At 46.9% G+C, this 15,356-nt stretch overlaps 18 non-coding genes across 18 annotated transcripts; all 18 read right to left on the bottom strand.

Moving 5' to 3' along the window:
• Positions 1-1,620: 1,620 nt before the first annotated feature.
• Positions 1,621-1,719, bottom strand: TRNAY-GUA (transfer RNA tyrosine (anticodon GUA)). Its single transcript has 2 exons — positions 1,683-1,719; positions 1,621-1,656 (listed from the first exon to the last, which is right to left on the bottom strand). It is a non-coding gene; the product is annotated as a tRNA-Tyr (tRNA).
• A 106-nt stretch (positions 1,720-1,825) lies between these two features.
• TRNAA-AGC (transfer RNA alanine (anticodon AGC)) lies at positions 1,826-1,898 on the bottom strand. The gene has a single exon. It is a non-coding gene; the product is annotated as a tRNA-Ala (tRNA).
• A 739-nt stretch (positions 1,899-2,637) lies between these two features.
• TRNAY-GUA (transfer RNA tyrosine (anticodon GUA)) lies at positions 2,638-2,736 on the bottom strand. Its single transcript has 2 exons — positions 2,700-2,736; positions 2,638-2,673 (listed from the first exon to the last, which is right to left on the bottom strand). It is a non-coding gene; the product is annotated as a tRNA-Tyr (tRNA).
• Positions 2,737-2,842: 106 nt separating this feature from the next.
• Positions 2,843-2,915, bottom strand: TRNAA-AGC (transfer RNA alanine (anticodon AGC)). Its single transcript has one exon. It is a non-coding gene; the product is annotated as a tRNA-Ala (tRNA).
• A 738-nt stretch (positions 2,916-3,653) lies between these two features.
• Positions 3,654-3,752, bottom strand: TRNAY-GUA (transfer RNA tyrosine (anticodon GUA)). Its single transcript has 2 exons — positions 3,716-3,752; positions 3,654-3,689 (listed from the first exon to the last, which is right to left on the bottom strand). It is a non-coding gene; the product is annotated as a tRNA-Tyr (tRNA).
• A 917-nt stretch (positions 3,753-4,669) lies between these two features.
• On the bottom strand, positions 4,670-4,768 carry TRNAY-GUA (transfer RNA tyrosine (anticodon GUA)). The gene is made up of 2 exons: positions 4,732-4,768; positions 4,670-4,705 (listed from the first exon to the last, which is right to left on the bottom strand). It is a non-coding gene; the product is annotated as a tRNA-Tyr (tRNA).
• Positions 4,769-4,874: 106 nt separating this feature from the next.
• On the bottom strand, positions 4,875-4,947 carry TRNAA-AGC (transfer RNA alanine (anticodon AGC)). Its single transcript has one exon. It is a non-coding gene; the product is annotated as a tRNA-Ala (tRNA).
• Positions 4,948-5,686: 739 nt separating this feature from the next.
• TRNAY-GUA (transfer RNA tyrosine (anticodon GUA)) lies at positions 5,687-5,785 on the bottom strand. Its single transcript has 2 exons — positions 5,749-5,785; positions 5,687-5,722 (listed from the first exon to the last, which is right to left on the bottom strand). It is a non-coding gene; the product is annotated as a tRNA-Tyr (tRNA).
• A 106-nt stretch (positions 5,786-5,891) lies between these two features.
• TRNAA-AGC (transfer RNA alanine (anticodon AGC)) lies at positions 5,892-5,964 on the bottom strand. The gene has a single exon. It is a non-coding gene; the product is annotated as a tRNA-Ala (tRNA).
• Positions 5,965-6,702: 738 nt separating this feature from the next.
• TRNAY-GUA (transfer RNA tyrosine (anticodon GUA)) lies at positions 6,703-6,801 on the bottom strand. The gene is made up of 2 exons: positions 6,765-6,801; positions 6,703-6,738 (listed from the first exon to the last, which is right to left on the bottom strand). It is a non-coding gene; the product is annotated as a tRNA-Tyr (tRNA).
• Positions 6,802-7,718: 917 nt separating this feature from the next.
• Positions 7,719-7,817, bottom strand: TRNAY-GUA (transfer RNA tyrosine (anticodon GUA)). Its single transcript has 2 exons — positions 7,781-7,817; positions 7,719-7,754 (listed from the first exon to the last, which is right to left on the bottom strand). It is a non-coding gene; the product is annotated as a tRNA-Tyr (tRNA).
• A 106-nt stretch (positions 7,818-7,923) lies between these two features.
• Positions 7,924-7,996, bottom strand: TRNAA-AGC (transfer RNA alanine (anticodon AGC)). Its single transcript has one exon. It is a non-coding gene; the product is annotated as a tRNA-Ala (tRNA).
• Positions 7,997-8,735: 739 nt separating this feature from the next.
• Positions 8,736-8,834, bottom strand: TRNAY-GUA (transfer RNA tyrosine (anticodon GUA)). Its single transcript has 2 exons — positions 8,798-8,834; positions 8,736-8,771 (listed from the first exon to the last, which is right to left on the bottom strand). It is a non-coding gene; the product is annotated as a tRNA-Tyr (tRNA).
• A 106-nt stretch (positions 8,835-8,940) lies between these two features.
• On the bottom strand, positions 8,941-9,013 carry TRNAA-AGC (transfer RNA alanine (anticodon AGC)). The gene has a single exon. It is a non-coding gene; the product is annotated as a tRNA-Ala (tRNA).
• Positions 9,014-9,752: 739 nt separating this feature from the next.
• Positions 9,753-9,851, bottom strand: TRNAY-GUA (transfer RNA tyrosine (anticodon GUA)). The gene is made up of 2 exons: positions 9,815-9,851; positions 9,753-9,788 (listed from the first exon to the last, which is right to left on the bottom strand). It is a non-coding gene; the product is annotated as a tRNA-Tyr (tRNA).
• A 918-nt stretch (positions 9,852-10,769) lies between these two features.
• On the bottom strand, positions 10,770-10,868 carry TRNAY-GUA (transfer RNA tyrosine (anticodon GUA)). The gene is made up of 2 exons: positions 10,832-10,868; positions 10,770-10,805 (listed from the first exon to the last, which is right to left on the bottom strand). It is a non-coding gene; the product is annotated as a tRNA-Tyr (tRNA).
• A 106-nt stretch (positions 10,869-10,974) lies between these two features.
• TRNAA-AGC (transfer RNA alanine (anticodon AGC)) lies at positions 10,975-11,047 on the bottom strand. The gene has a single exon. It is a non-coding gene; the product is annotated as a tRNA-Ala (tRNA).
• A 739-nt stretch (positions 11,048-11,786) lies between these two features.
• On the bottom strand, positions 11,787-11,885 carry TRNAY-GUA (transfer RNA tyrosine (anticodon GUA)). The gene is made up of 2 exons: positions 11,849-11,885; positions 11,787-11,822 (listed from the first exon to the last, which is right to left on the bottom strand). It is a non-coding gene; the product is annotated as a tRNA-Tyr (tRNA).
• Positions 11,886-15,356: the final 3,471 nt, after the last annotated feature.

Genomic DNA, 15,356 nt, shown 5'->3' with positions numbered 1-15,356 from the left:
TTGAGCAAGGGGTCAACAAAAAGTAGGAATTTTAGAAAGGTGTGATACAACCGGTAAAAAGTAATCAGACTCCCAAAAGTGGAAGCAGACAAAACGGGTCGCTAGAGGTATTAAGTCAAATACAAAGCACTTTGTCTTCAAACAAAGTAGTGGGCTGCTGCCAATAAGGGTCGCTACTGACTTTAGTTCTTCTCCAATGACCTAGTAGATGGAATGGAAAGTGGGAGAAAGCACTCTTGCCCTTGTTGCTTTTTTTTTGTGCTCTGGACTGAGGTGCAGTGAGGCTAAAAAGGGGGAACTTGATGGCCACTGAGCTATGAAAGGATACCCCACAAGAGTCTTTTTTGGCCTTTGATCCTCAACCCTACCCAGCTGAACTCTGTAACTCTTTCTAGCAAGCTGCCCGACTCCCCTTTTTTAATTGAGTCAGGGTAACAGTAATAGGTAATTACCCTGGCAGGTAGAAGCCCAAAAATGGTTTGCCAGAGATGTGGGCCGTTTTCCACTAAAGCGGTGGAGTAAGGAAGACGCTGTTGTATCATGGGATGCAAACGGGAAAGGGTCAACAAGAAAGACGGTGTGTTATCAACGTGACGTAAAAGTTCCTTTGAGCCGGAATCGAACCAGCGACCTAAGGATTACAGTTTTCTCAACATTTTGTCAATCTACAGTCCTCCGCTCTACCAGCTGAGCTATCGAAGGATACCCCAGCTAAGGTTTTGCCAGCCTTTGATCCTCATTCCTAGCGAGCGGAAGGTGCAGAAAATGAGTGTTTGTCTCTGGGGTTCAAGATGGAAAAACATGTGTGTGGAGGATGCGGGCATCTATCCCGCTACCTCTCGCATGCTAAGCGATCGCTCTACCATTTGAGCTAATCCCCCATCTATACACATCTGCGCAAGAGACGCGGGCGGATGAGCGGAACTGCGATGTCAGAGTTAACGATGGAACGCCACACAGTTTCATTGGAATGGAGGACTGTGTATTTTACAACATTTCTTTTGTCTTCACAGAGTGTTGAGCAAGGGGTCAACAAAAAGTAGGAATTTTAGAAAGGTGTGATACAACCGGTAAAAAGTAATCAGACTCCCAAAAGTGGAAGCAGAAAAAACGGGTCGCTAGAGGTATTAAGTCAAATACAAAGCACTTTGTCTTCAAACAAAGTAGTGGGCTGCTGCCAATAAGGGTCGCTACTGACTTTAGTTCTTCTCCAATGACCTAGTAGATGGAATGGAAAGTGGGAGAAAGCACTCTTGCCCTTGTTGCTTTTTTTTTGTGCTCTGGACTGAGGTGCAGTGAGGCTAAAAAGGGGGAACTTGATGGCCACTGAGCTATGAAAGGATACCCCACAAGAGTCTTTTTTGGCCTTTGATCCTCAACCCTACCCAGCTGAACTCTGTAACTCTTTCTAGCAAGCTGCCCGACTCCCCTTTTTTAATTGAGTCAGGGTGACAGTAATAGGTAATTACCCTGGCAGGTAGAAGCCCAAAAATGGTTTGCCAGAGATGTGGGCCGTTTTCCACTAAAGCGGTGGAGTAAGGAAGACGCTGTTGTATCATGGGCTGCAAACGGGAAAGGGGCAACAAGAAAGACGGTGTGTTATCAACGTGACGTAAAAGTTCCTTCGAGCCGGAATCAAACCAGCGACCTAAGGATTACAGTTTTCTCAACATTTTGTCAATCTACAGTCCTCCGCTCTACCAGCTGAGCTATCGAAGGATACCCCAGCTAAGGTTTTGCCAGCCTTTGATCCTCATTCCTAGCGAGCGGAAGGTGCAGAAAATGAGTGTTTGTCTCTGGGGTTCAAGATGGAAAAGCATGTGTGTGGAGGATGCGGGCATCGATCCCGCTACCTCTCGCATGCTAAGCGAGCGCTCTACCATTTGAGCTAATCCCCCATCTATACACATCTGCGCAAGAGACGCGGGCGGATGAGCGGAACTGCGATGTCAGAGTTAACGATAGAACGCCACACAGTTTCATTGGAATGGAGGACTGTGTATTTTACAACATTTCTTTTGTCTTCACAGAGTGTTGAGCAAGGGGTCAACAAAAAGTAGGAATTTTAGAAAGGTGTGATACAACCGGTAAAAAGTAATCAGACTCCCAAAAGTGGAAGCAGACAAAACGGGTCGCTAGAGGTATTAAGTCAAATACAAAGCACTTTGTCTTCAAACAAAGTAGTGGGCTGCTGCCAATAAGGGTCGCTACTGACTTTAGTTCTTCTCCAATGACCTAGTAGATGGAATGGAAAGTGGGAGAAAGCACTCTTGCCCTTGTTGCTTTTTTTTTGTGCTCTGGACTGAGGTGCAGTGAGGCTAAAAAGGGGGAACTTGATGGCCACTGAGCTATGAAAGGATACCCCACAAGAGACTTTTTTGGCCTTTGATCCTCAACCCTACCCAGCTGAACTCTGTAACTCTTTCTAGCAAGCTGCCCGACTCCCCTTTTTTAATTGAGTCAGGGTAACAGTAATAGGTAATTACCCTGGCAGGTAGAAGCCCAAAAATGGTTTGCCAGAGATGTGGGCCGTTTTCCACTAAAGCGGTGGAGTAAGGAAGACGCTGTTGTATCATGGGATGCAAACGGGAAAGGGTCAACAAGAAAGACGGTGTGTTATCAACGTGACGTAAAAGTTCCTTCGAGCCGGAATCGAACCAGCGACCTAAGGATTACAGTTTTCTCAACATTTTGTCAATCTACAGTCCTCCGCTCTACCAGCTGAGCTATCGAAGGATACCCCAGCTAAGGTTTTGCCAGCCTTTGATCCTCATTCCTAGCGAGCGGAAGGTGCAGAAAATGAGTGTTTGTCTCTGGGGTTCAAGATGGAAAAGAATGTGTGTGGAGGATGCGGGCATCGATCCCGCTACCTCTCGCATGCTAAGCGAGCGCTCTACCATTTGAGCTAATCCCCCATCTATACACATCTGCGCAAGAGACGCGGGCGGATGAGCGGAACTGCGATGTCAGAGTTAACGATGGAACGCCACACAGTTTCATTGGAATGGAGGACTGTGTATTTTACAACATTTCTTTTGTCTTCACAGAGTGTTGAGCAAGGGGTCAACAAAAAGTAGGAATTTTAGAAAGGTGTGATACAACCGGTAAAAAGTAATCAGACTCCCAAAAGTGGAAGCAGACAAAACGGGTCGCTAGAGGTATTAAGTCAAATACAAAGCACTTTGTCTTCAAACAAAGTAGTGGGCTGCTGCCAATAAGGGTCGCTACTGACTTTAGTTCTTCTCCAATGCCCTAGTAGATGAAATGGAAAGTGGGAGATAGCACTCTTGCCCTTGTTGCTTTTTTTTGTGCTCTGGACTGAGGTGCAGTGAGGCTAAAAAGGGGGAACTTGATGGCCACTGAGCTATGAAAGGATACCCCACAAGAGTCTTTTTTGGCCTTTGATCCTCAACCCTACCCAGCTGAACTCTGTAACTCTTTCTAGCAAGCTGCCCGACTCCCCTTTTTTAATTGAGTCAGGGTAACAGTAATAGGTAATTACCCTGGCAGGTAGAAGCCCAAAAATGGTTTGCCAGAGATGTGGGCCGTTTTCCACTAAAGCGGTGGAGTAAGGAAGACGCTGTTGTATCATGGGATGCAAACGGGAAAGGGTCAACAAGAAAGACGGTGTGTTATCAACGTGACGTAAAAGTTCCTTCGAGCCGGAATCGAACCAGCGACCTAAGGATTACAGTTTTCTCAACATTTTGTCAATCTACAGTCCTCCGCTCTACCAGCTGAGCTATCGAAGGATACCCCAGCTAAGGTTTTGCCAGCCTTTGATCCTCATTCCTAGCGAGCGGAAGGTGCAGAAAATGTGTGTTTGTCTCTGGGGTTCAAGATGGAAAAGCATGTGTGTGGAGGATGCGGGCATCAATCCCGCTATCTCTCGCATGCTAAGCGAGCGCTCTACCATTTGAGCTAATCCCCCATCTATACACATCTGCGCAAGAGACGCGGGCGGATGAGCGGAACTGCGATGTCAGAGTTAACGATGGAACGCCACACAGTTTCATTGGAATGGAGGACTGTGTATTTTACAACATTTCTTTTGTCTTCACAGAGTGTTGAGCAAGGGGTCAACAAAAAGTAGGAATTTTAGAAAGGTGTGATACAACCGGTAAAAAGTAATCAGACTCCCAAAAGTGGAAGCAGACAAAACGGGTCGCTAGAGGTATTAAGTCAAATACAAAGCACTTTGTCTTCAAACAAAGTAGTGGGCTGCTGCCAATAAGGGTCGCTACTGACTTTAGTTCTTCTCCAATGCCCTAGTAGATGAAATGGAAAGTGGGAGATAGCACTCTTGCCCTTGTTGCTTTTTTTTGTGCTCTGGACTGAGGTGCAGTGAGGCTAAAAAGGGGGAACTTGATGGCCACTGAGCTATGAAAGGATACCCCACAAGAGTCTTTTTTGGCCTTTGATCCTCAACCCTACCCAGCTGAACTCTGTAACTCTTTCTAGCAAGCTGCCCGACTCCCCTTTTTTAATTGAGTCAGGGTAACAGTAATAGGTAATTACCCTGGCAGGTAGAAGCCCAAAAATGGTTTGCCAGAGATGTGGGCCGTTTTCCACTAAAGCGGTGGAGTAAGGAAGACGCTGTTGTATCATGGGATGCAAACGGGAAAGGGTCAACAAGAAAGACGGTGTGTTATCAACGTGACGTAAAAGTTCCTTCGAGCCGGAATCGAACCAGCGACCTAAGGATTACAGTTTTCTCAACATTTCATCAATCTACAGTCCTCCGCTCTACCAGCTGAGCTATCGAAGGATTCCCCAGCTAAGGTTTTGCCAGCCTTTGATCCTCATTCCTAGCGAGCGGAAGGTGCAGAAAATGAGTGTTTGTCTCTGGGGTTCAAGATGGAAAAGCATGTGTGTGGAGGATGCGGGCATCGATCCCGCTATCTCTCGCATGCTAAGCGAGCGCTCTACCATTTGAGCTAATCCCCCATCTATACACATCTGTGCAAGAGACGCGGGCGGATGAGCGGAACTGCGATGTCAGAGTTAACGATGGAACGCCACACAGTTTCATTGGAATGGAGGACTGTGTATTTTACAACATTTCTTTTGTCTTCACAGAGTGTTGAGCAAGGGGTCAACAAAAAGTAGGAATTTTAGAAAGGTGTGATACAACCGGTAAAAAGTAATCAGACTCCCAAAAGTGGAAGCAGACAAAATGGGTCGCTAGAGGTATTAAGTCAAATACAAAGCACTTTTTCTTCAAACAAAGTAGTGGGCTGCTGCCAATAAGGGTCGCTACTGACTTTAGTTCTTCTCCAATGACCTAGTAGATGGAATGGAAAGTGGGAGATAGCACTCTTGCCCTTGTTGCTTTTTTTTTGTGCTCTGGACTGAGGTGCAGTGAGGCTAAAAAGGGGGAACTTGATGGCCACTGAGCTATGAAAGGATACCCCCCAAGAGTCTTTTTTGGCCTTTGATCCTCAACCCTACCCAGCTGAACTCTGTAACTCTTTCTAGCAAGCTGCCCGACTCCCCTTTTTTAATTGAGTCAGGGTAACAGTAATAGGTAATTACCCTGGCAGGTAGAAGCCCAAAAATGGTTTGCCAGAGATGTGGGCCGTTTTCCACTAAAGCGGTGGAGTAAGGAAGACGCTGTTGTATCATGGGATGCAAACGGGAAAGGGTCAACAAGAAAGACGGTGTGTTATCAACGTGACGTAAAAGTTCCTTCGAGCCGGAATCGAACCAGCGACCTAAGGATTACAGTTTTCTCAACATTTTGTCAATCTACAGTCCTCCGCTCTACCAGCTGAGCTATCGAAGGATACCCCAGCTAAGGTTTTGCCAGCCTTTGATCCTCATTCCTAGCGAGCGGAAGGTGCAGAAAATGAGTGTTTGTCTCTGGGGTTCAAGATGGAAAAGAATGTGTGTGGAGGATGCGGGCATCGATCCCGCTACCTCTCGCATGCTAAGCGAGCGCTCTACCATTTGAGCTAATCCCCCATCTATACACATCTGCGCAAGAGACGCGGGCGGATGAGCGGAACTGCGATGTCAGAGTTAACGATGGAACGCCACACAGTTTCATTGGAATGGAGGACTGTGTATTTTACAACATTTCTTTTGTCTTCACAGAGTGTTGAGCAAGGGGTCAACAAAAAGTAGGAATTTTAGAAAGGTGTGATACAACCGGTAAAAAGTAATCAGACTCCCAAAAGTGGAAGCAGACAAAACGGGTCGCTAGAGGTATTAAGTCAAATACAAAGCACTTTGTCTTCAAACAAAGTAGTGGGCTGCTGCCAATAAGGGTCGCTACTGACTTTAGTTCTTCTCCAATGCCCTAGTAGATGAAATGGAAAGTGGGAGATAGCACTCTTGCCCTTGTTGCTTTTTTTTGTGCTCTGGACTGAGGTGCAGTGAGGCTAAAAAGGGGGAACTTGATGGCCACTGAGCTATGAAAGGATACCCCACAAGAGTCTTTTTTGGCCTTTGATCCTCAACCCTACCCAGCTGAACTCTGTAACTCTTTCTAGCAAGCTGCCCGACTCCCCTTTTTTAATTGAGTCAGGGTAACAGTAATAGGTAATTACCCTGGCAGGTAGAAGCCCAAAAATGGTTTGCCAGAGATGTGGGCCGTTTTCCACTAAAGCGGTGGAGTAAGGAAGACGCTGTTGTATCATGGGATGCAAACGGGAAAGGGTCAACAAGAAAGACGGTGTGTTATCAACGTGACGTAAAAGTTCCTTCGAGCCGGAATCGAACCAGCGACCTAAGGATTACAGTTTTCTCAACATTTTGTCAATCTACAGTCCTCCGCTCTACCAGCTGAGCTATCGAAGGATACCCCAGCTAAGGTTTTGCCAGCCTTTGATCCTCATTCCTAGCGAGCGGAAGGTGCAGAAAATGAGTGTTTGTCTCTGGGGTTCAAGATGGAAAAGCATGTGTGTGGAGGATGCGGGCATCAATCCCGCTATCTCTCGCATGCTAAGCGAGCGCTCTACCATTTGAGCTAATCCCCCATCTATACACATCTGCGCAAGAGACGCGGGCGGATGAGCGGAACTGCGATGTCAGAGTTAACGATGGAACGCCACACAGTTTCATTGGAATGGAGGACTGTGTATTTTACAACATTTCTTTTGTCTTCACAGAGTGTTGAGCAAGGGGTCAACAAAAAGTAGGAATTTTAGAAAGGTGTGATACAACCGGTAAAAAGTAATCAGACTCCCAAAAGTGGAAGCAGACAAAACGGGTCGCTAGAGGTATTAAGTCAAATACAAAGCACTTTGTCTTCAAACAAAGTAGTGGGCTGCTGCCAATAAGGGTCGCTACTGACTTTAGTTCTTCTCCAATGCCCTAGTAGATGAAATGGAAAGTGGGAGATAGCACTCTTGCCCTTGTTGCTTTTTTTTGTGCTCTGGACTGAGGTGCAGTGAGGCTAAAAAGGGGGAACTTGATGGCCACTGAGCTATGAAAGGATACCCCACAAGAGTCTTTTTTGGCCTTTGATCCTCAACCCTACCCAGCTGAACTCTGTAACTCTTTCTAGCAAGCTGCCCGACTCCCCTTTTTTAATTGAGTCAGGGTAACAGTAATAGGTAATTACCCTGGCAGGTAGAAGCCCAAAAATGGTTTGCCAGAGATGTGGGCCGTTTTCCACTAAAGCGGTGGAGTAAGGAAGACGCTGTTGTATCATGGGATGCAAACGGGAAAGGGTCAACAAGAAAGACGGTGTGTTATCAACGTGACGTAAAAGTTCCTTCGAGCCGGAATCGAACCAGCGACCTAAGGATTACAGTTTTCTCAACATTTCATCAATCTACAGTCCTCCGCTCTACCAGCTGAGCTATCGAAGGATTCCCCAGCTAAGGTTTTGCCAGCCTTTGATCCTCATTCCTAGCGAGCGGAAGGTGCAGAAAATGAGTGTTTGTCTCTGGGGTTCAAGATGGAAAAGCATGTGTGTGGAGGATGCGGGCATCGATCCCGCTACCTCTCGCATGCTAAGCGAGCGCTCTACCATTTGAGCTAATCCCCCATCTATACACATCCGCGCAAGAGACGCGGGCGGATGAGCGGAACTGCGATGTCAGAGTTAACGATGGAACGCCACACAGTTTCATTGGAATGGAGGACTGTGTATTTTACAACATTTCTTTTGTCTTCACAGAGTGTTGAGCAAGGGGTCAACAAAAAGTAGGAATTTTAGAAAGGTGTGATACAACCGGTAAAAAGTAATCAGACTCCCAAAAGTGGAAGCAGACAAAACGGGTCGCTAGAGGTATTAAGTCAAATACAAAGCACTTTGTCTTCAAACAAAGTAGTGGGCTGCTGCCAATAAGGGTCGCTACTGACTTTAGTTCTTCTCCAATGACCTAGTAGATGGAATGGAAAGTGGGAGAAAGCACTCTTGCCCTTGTTGCTTTTTTTTTGTGCTCTGGACTGAGGTGCAGTGAGGCTAAAAAGGGGGAACTTGATGGCCACTGAGCTATGAAAGGATACCCCACAAGAGTCTTTTTTGGCCTTTGATCCTCAACCCTACCCAGCTGAACTCTGTAACTCTTTCTAGCAAGCTGCCCGACTCCCCTTTTTTAATTGAGTCAGGGTAACAGTAATAGGTAATTACCCTGGCAGGTAGAAGCCCAAAAATGGTTTGCCAGAGATGTGGGCCGTTTTCCACTAAAGCGGTGGAGTAAGGAAGACGCTGGTGTATCATGGGATGCAAACGGGAAAGGGTCAACAAGAAAGACGGTGTGTTATCAACGTGACATAAAAGTTCCTTCGAGCCGGAATCGAACCAGCGACCTAAGGATTACAGTTTTCTCAACATTTTGTCAATCTACAGTCCTCCGCTCTACCAGCTGAGCTATCGAAGGATACCCCAGCTAAGGTTTTGCCAGCCTTTGATCCTCATTCCTAGCGAGCGGAAGGTGCAGAAAATGAGTGTTTGTCTCTGGGGTTCAAGATGGAAAAGCATGTGTGTGGAGGATGCGGGCATCGATCCCGCTACCTCTCGCATGCTAAGCGAGCGCTCTACCATTTGAGCTAATCCCCCATCTATACACATCTGCGCAAGAGACGCGGGCGGATGAGCGGAACTGCGATGTCAGAGTTAACGATGGAACGCCACACAGTTTCATTGGAATGGAGGACTGTGTATTTTACAACATTTCTTTTGTCTTCACAGAGTGTTGAGCAAGGGGTCAACAAAAAGTAGGAATTTTAGAAAGGTGTGATACAACCGGTAAAAAGTAATCAGACTCCCAAAAGTGGAAGCAGACAAAACGGGTCGCTAGAGGTATTAAGTCAAATACAAAGCACTTTGTCTTCAAACAAAGTAGTGGGCTGCTGCCAATAAGGGTCGCTACTGACTTTAGTTCTTCTCCAATGACCTAGTAGATGGAATGGAAAGTGGGAGAAAGCACTCTTGCCCTTGTTGCTTTTTTTTTGTGCTCTGGACTGAGGTGCAGTGAGGCTAAAAAGGGGGAACTTGATGGCCACTGAGCTATGAAAGGATACCCCACAAGAGTCTTTTTTGGCCTTTGATCCTCAACCCTACCCAGCTGAACTCTGTAACTCTTTCTAGCAAGCTGCCCGACTCCCCTTTTTTAATTGAGTCAGGGTAACAGTAATAGGTAATTACCCTGGCAGGTAGAAGCCCAAAAATGGTTTGCCAGAGATGTGGGCCGTTTTCCACTAAAGCGGTGGAGTAAGGAAGACGCTGGTGTATCATGGGATGCAAACGGGAAAGGGTCAACAAGAAAGACGGTGTGTTATCAACGTGACGTAAAAGTTCCTTCGAGCCGGAATCGAACCAGCGACCTAAGGATTACAGTTTTCTCAACATTTTGTCAATCTACAGTCCTCCGCTCTACCAGCTGAGCTATCGAAGGATACCCAAGCTAAGGTTTTGCCAGCCTTTGATCCTCATTCCTAGCGAGCGGAAGGTGCAGAAAATGAGTGTTTGTCTCTGGGGTTCAAGATGAAAAAGCATGTGTGTGGAGGATGCGGGCATCGATCCCGCTACCTCTCGCATGCTAAGTGAGCACTCTACCATTTGAGCTAATCCCCAATCTATACACATCTGCGCAAGAGACGCGGGCGGATGAGCGGAACTGCGATGTCAGAGTTAACGATGGAACGCCACACAGTTTCATTGGAATGGAGGACTGTGTATTTTACAACATTTCTTTTGTCTTCACAGAGTGTTGAGCAAGGGGTCAACAAAAAGTAGGAATTTTAGAAAGGTGTGATACAACCGGTAAAAAGTAATCAGACTCCCAAAAGTGGAAGCAGACAAAACGGGTCGCTAGAGGTATTAAGTCAAATACAAAGCACTTTGTCTTCAAACAAAGTAGTGGGCTGCTGCCAATAAGGGTCGCTACTGACTTTAGTTCTTCTCCAATGTCCTAGTAGATGAAATGGAAAGTGGGAGATAGCACTCTTGCCCTTGTTGCTTTTTTTTTGTGCTCTAGACTGAGGTGCAGTGAGGCTAAAAAGGGGGAACTTGATGGCCACTGAGCTATGAAAGGATACCCCACAAGAGTCTTTTTTGGCCTTTGATCCTCAACCCTACCCAGCTGAACTCTGTAACTCTTTCTAGCAAGCTGCCCGACTCCCCTTTTTTAATTGAGTCAGGGTAACAGTAATAGGTAATTACCCTGGCAGGTAGAAGCCCAAAAATGGTTTGCCAGAGATGTGGGCCGTTTTCCACTAAAGCGGTGGAGTAAGGAAGACGCTGTTGTATCATGGGATGCAAACGGGAAAGGGTCAACAAGAAAGACGGTGTGTTATCAACGTGACGTAAAAGTTCCTTCGAGCCGGAATCGAACCAGCGACCTAAGGATTACAGTTTTCTCAACATTTTGTCAATCTACAGTCCTCCGCTCTACCAGCTGAGCTATCGAAGGATACCCCAGCTAAGGTTTTGCCAGCCTTTGATCCTCATTCCTAGCGAGCGGAAGGTGCAGAAAATGAGTGTTTGTCTCTGGGGTTCAAGATGGAAAAGCATGTGTGTGGAGGATGCGGGCATCGATCCCGCTACCTCTCGCATGCTAAGCGAGCGCTCTACCATTTGAGCTAATCCCCCATCTATACACACCTGCGCAAGAGACGCGGGCGGATGAGCGGAACTGCGATGTCAGAGTTAACGATGGAACGCCACACAGTTTCATTGGAATGGAGGACTGTGTATTTTACAACATTTCTTTTGTCTTCACAGAGTGTTGAGCAAGGGGTCAACAAAAAGTAGGAATTTTAGAAAGGTGTGATACAACCGGTAAAAAGTAATCAGACTCCCAAAAGTGGAAGCAGACAAAACGGGTCGCTAGAGGTATTAAGTCAAATACAAAGCACTTTGTCTTCAAACAAAGTAGTGGGCTGCTGCCAATAAGGGTCGCTACTGACTTTAGTTCTTCTCCAATGACCTAGTAGATGGAATGGAAAGTGGGAGAAAGCACTCTTGCCCTTGTTGCTTTTTTTTTGTGCTCTAGACTGAGGTGCAGTGAGGCTAAAAAGGGGGAACTTGATGGCCACTGAGCTATGAAAGGATACCCCACAAGAGTCTTTTTTGGCCTTTGATCCTCAACCCTACCCAGCTGAACTCTGTAACTCTTTCTAGCAAGCTGCCCGACTCCACTTTTTTAATTGAGTCAGGGTAACAGTAATAGGTAATTACCCTGGCAGGTAGAAGCCCAAAAATGGTTTGCCAGAGATGTGGGCCGTTTTCCACTAAAGCGGTGGAGTAAGGAAGACGCTGTTGTATCATGGGATGCAAACGGGAAAGGGTCAACAAGAAAGACGGTGTGTTATCAACGTGACGTAAAAGTTCCTTCGAGCCGGAATCAAACCAGCGACCTAAGGATTACAGTTTTCTCAACATTTTGTCAATCTACAGTCCTCCGCTCTACCAGCTGAGCTATCGAAGGATACCCCAGCTAAGGTTTTGCCAGCCTTTGATCCTCATTCCTAGCGAGCGGAAGGTGCAGAAAATGAGTGTTTGTCTCTGGGGTTCAAGATGGAAAAGCATGTGTGTGGAGGATGCAGGCATCGATCCCGCTACCTCTCGCATGCTAAGCGAGCGCTCTACCATTTGAGCTAATCCCCCATCTATACACATCTGCGCAAGAGACGCGGGCGGATGAGCGGAACTGCGATGTCAGAGTTAACGATGGAACGCCACACAGTTTCATTGGAATGGAGGACTGTGTATTTTACAACATTTCTTTTGTCTTCACAGAGTGTTGAGCAAGGGGTCAACAAAAAGTAGGAATTTTAGAAAGGTGTGATACAACCGGTAAAAAGTAATCAGACTCCCAAAAGTGGAAGCAGACAAAACGGGTCGCTAGAGGTATTAAGTCAAATACAAAGCACTTTTTCTTCAAACAAAGTAGTGGGCTGCTGCCAATAAGGGTCGCTACTGACTTTAGTTCTTCTCCAATGACCTAGTAGATGGAATGGAAAGTGGGAGAAAGCACTCTTGCCCTTGTTGCTTTTTTTTGTGTGCTCTGGACTGAGGTGCAGTGAGGCTAAAAAGGGGGAACTTGATGGCCACTGAGCTATGAAAGGATACCCCACAAGAGTCTTTTTTGGCCTTTGATCCTCAACCCTACCCAGCTGAACTCTGTAACTCTTTCTAGCAAGCTGCCCGACTCCCCTTTTTTAATTGAGTCAGGGTAACAGTAATAGGTAATTACCCTGGCAGGTAGAAGCCCAAAAATGGTTTGCCAGAGATGTGGGCCGTTTTCCACTAAAGCGGTGGAGTAAGGAAGACGCTGTTGTATCATGGGATGCAAACGGGAAAGGGTCAACAAGAAAGACGGTGTGTTATCAACGTGACGTAAAAGTTCCTGCGAGCCGGAATCGAACCAGCGACCTAAGGATTACAGTTTTCTCAACATTTTGTCGATCTACAGTCCTCCGCTCTACCAGCTGAGCTATCGAAGGATACTCCAGCTAAGGTTTTGCCAGCCTTTGATCCTCATTCCTAGCGAGCGGAAGGTGCAGAAAATGAGTGTTTGTCTCTGGGGTTCAAGATGGAAAAGCATGTGTGTGGAGGATGCGGGCATCGATCCCGCTACCTCTCGCATGCTAAGTGAGCGCTCTACCATTTGAGCTAATCCCCCATCTATACACATCTGCACAAGAGACGCGGGCGGATGAGCGGAACTGCGATGTCAGAGTTAACGATGGAACGCCACACAGTTTCATTGGAATGGAGGACTGTGTATTTTACAACATTTCTTTTGTCTTCACAGAGTGTTGAGCAAGGGGTCAACAAAAAGTAGTGTTGGGCGAACAGTGTTCGCCACTGTTCGGGTTCTGCAGAACATCACCCTGTTCGGGTGATGTTCGAGTTCGGCCGAACACCTGACGGTGCTCGGCCAAACCGTTCGGCCATATGGCCGAACTAAGAGCGCATGGCCGAACGTTCCCCGAACGTTCGGCTAGCGCTGTGATTGGCCGAACGGGTCACGTGGTTCGGACCCGAACGCGCTCTGATTGGCCGAACTGTCACGTGGTTCGGGTAAATAAATACCCGAACCACGTCATATCTCCGCCATTTGTCTGTGGGTTTAGCTTTGGGTAGGCAGGCAGGGTAGTTCGCGCTCCAGCCACGCTAGCCAGGGTCCCCCCTGTCATTGTGTCACTGCTGGGAACAGTAGTACACCGCTTGCTCAGCCACACTATATAGCATTCTGTTTACTGCCACTCTGTGTACCTCGCTCAGCCACACTATATAGCATTCTGTTTACTGCCACTCTGTGTCTGCTGGGAATAGTAGTACACCGCTTGCTCAGCCACACTATATAGCATTCTGTTTACTGCCACTCTGTGTACCTCGCTCAGCCACACTATATAGCATTCTGTTTACTGCCACTCTGTGTCTGCTGGGAATAGTGGTACACCGCTCGCTCAGCCACACTATATAGCATTCTGTTCACTGTTCTGTGTCTGCTTGGAATAGTGGTACACCGCTCGCTCAGCCACACTATATAGCATTCTGTTTACTGTTCTGTGTCTGCTGGGAATAGTGGTACACCGCTCGCTCAGCCACACTATATAGCATTCTGTTTACTGTTCTGTGTCTGCTGGGAATAGTGGTACACCGCTCGCTCAGCCACACTATATAGCATTCTGTTCACTGTTCTGTGTCTGCTGGGAATAGTGGTACACCGCTCGCTCAGCCACACTATATAGCATTCTGTTCACTGTTCTGTGTCTGCTGGGAATAGTGGTACACCGCTCGCTCAGCCACACTATATAGCATTCTGTTTACTGTTCTGTGTCTGCTGGGAATAGTGGTACACCGCTCGCTCATCCACACTATATAGCATTCTGTTCACTGTTCTGTGTCTGCTGGGAATAGTGGTACACCGCTCGCTCAGCCACACTATATAGCATTCTGTTCACTGTTCTGTGTCTGCTGGGAATAGTGGTACACCGCTCGCTCAGCCACACTATATAGCATTCTGTTCACTGTTCTGTGTCTGCTGGGAATAGTGGTACACCGCTCGCTCAGCCACACTATATAGCATTCTGTTTACTGTTCTGTGTCTGCTGGGAATAGTGGTACACCGCTCGCTCAGCCACACTATATAGCATTCTGTTTACTGTTCTGTGTCTGCTGGGAATAGTGGTACACCGCTCGCTCAGCCACACTATATAGCATTCTGTTTACTGTTCTGTGTCTGCTGGGAACAGTAGTACACCGCTCGCTCAGCCAGAGTATATAGCATTGTGTTTACTGCCACTCTGTGTACACCGCTCAGCCAGACTATATACCATTGTTTACTGACACTCTGTGTACACCGCTCAGCCAGACTATATACCATTGTTTACTGCCACTCTGATTCTGCTGGGAACAGTAGTACACCGCTCGCTCAGCCAGACTATATACCATTGTTTACTGACACTCTGTGTACACCGCTCAGCCAGACTATATACCATTGTTTACTGCCACTCTGATTCTGCTGGGAACAGTAGTACACCGCTCGCTCAGCCAGACTATATACCATTGTTTACTGACACTATATAGCAGACTATATAGCATTGTGTGTACACCGCTCAGCCAGACTATATACCATTGTTTACTGACACTCTGTGTACACCGCTCAGCCAGACTATATACCATTGTTTACTGCCACTCTGATTCTGCTGGGAACAGTAGTACACCGCTCGCTCAGCCAGACTATATACCATTGTTTACTGACACTATATAGCAGACTATATAGCATTGTGTGTACACCGCTCAGCCAGACTATATACCATTGTTTACTGACACTCTGTGTACACCGCTCAGCCAGACTATATACCATTGTTTACTGCCACTCTGATTCTGCTGGGAACAGTAGTACACCGCTCGCTCAGCCAGACTATATACCATTGTTTACTGACAC

Source organism: Hyperolius riggenbachi, chromosome 4 (genome assembly GCF_040937935.1).
Source record: "Hyperolius riggenbachi isolate aHypRig1 chromosome 4, aHypRig1.pri, whole genome shotgun sequence".
Classification (NCBI taxonomy): domain Eukaryota; kingdom Metazoa; phylum Chordata; class Amphibia; order Anura; family Hyperoliidae; genus Hyperolius; species Hyperolius riggenbachi.
The sequence above is the reverse complement of the archived record's forward strand: the minus strand, read 5'-3'. Positions and strand labels throughout refer to the sequence as shown.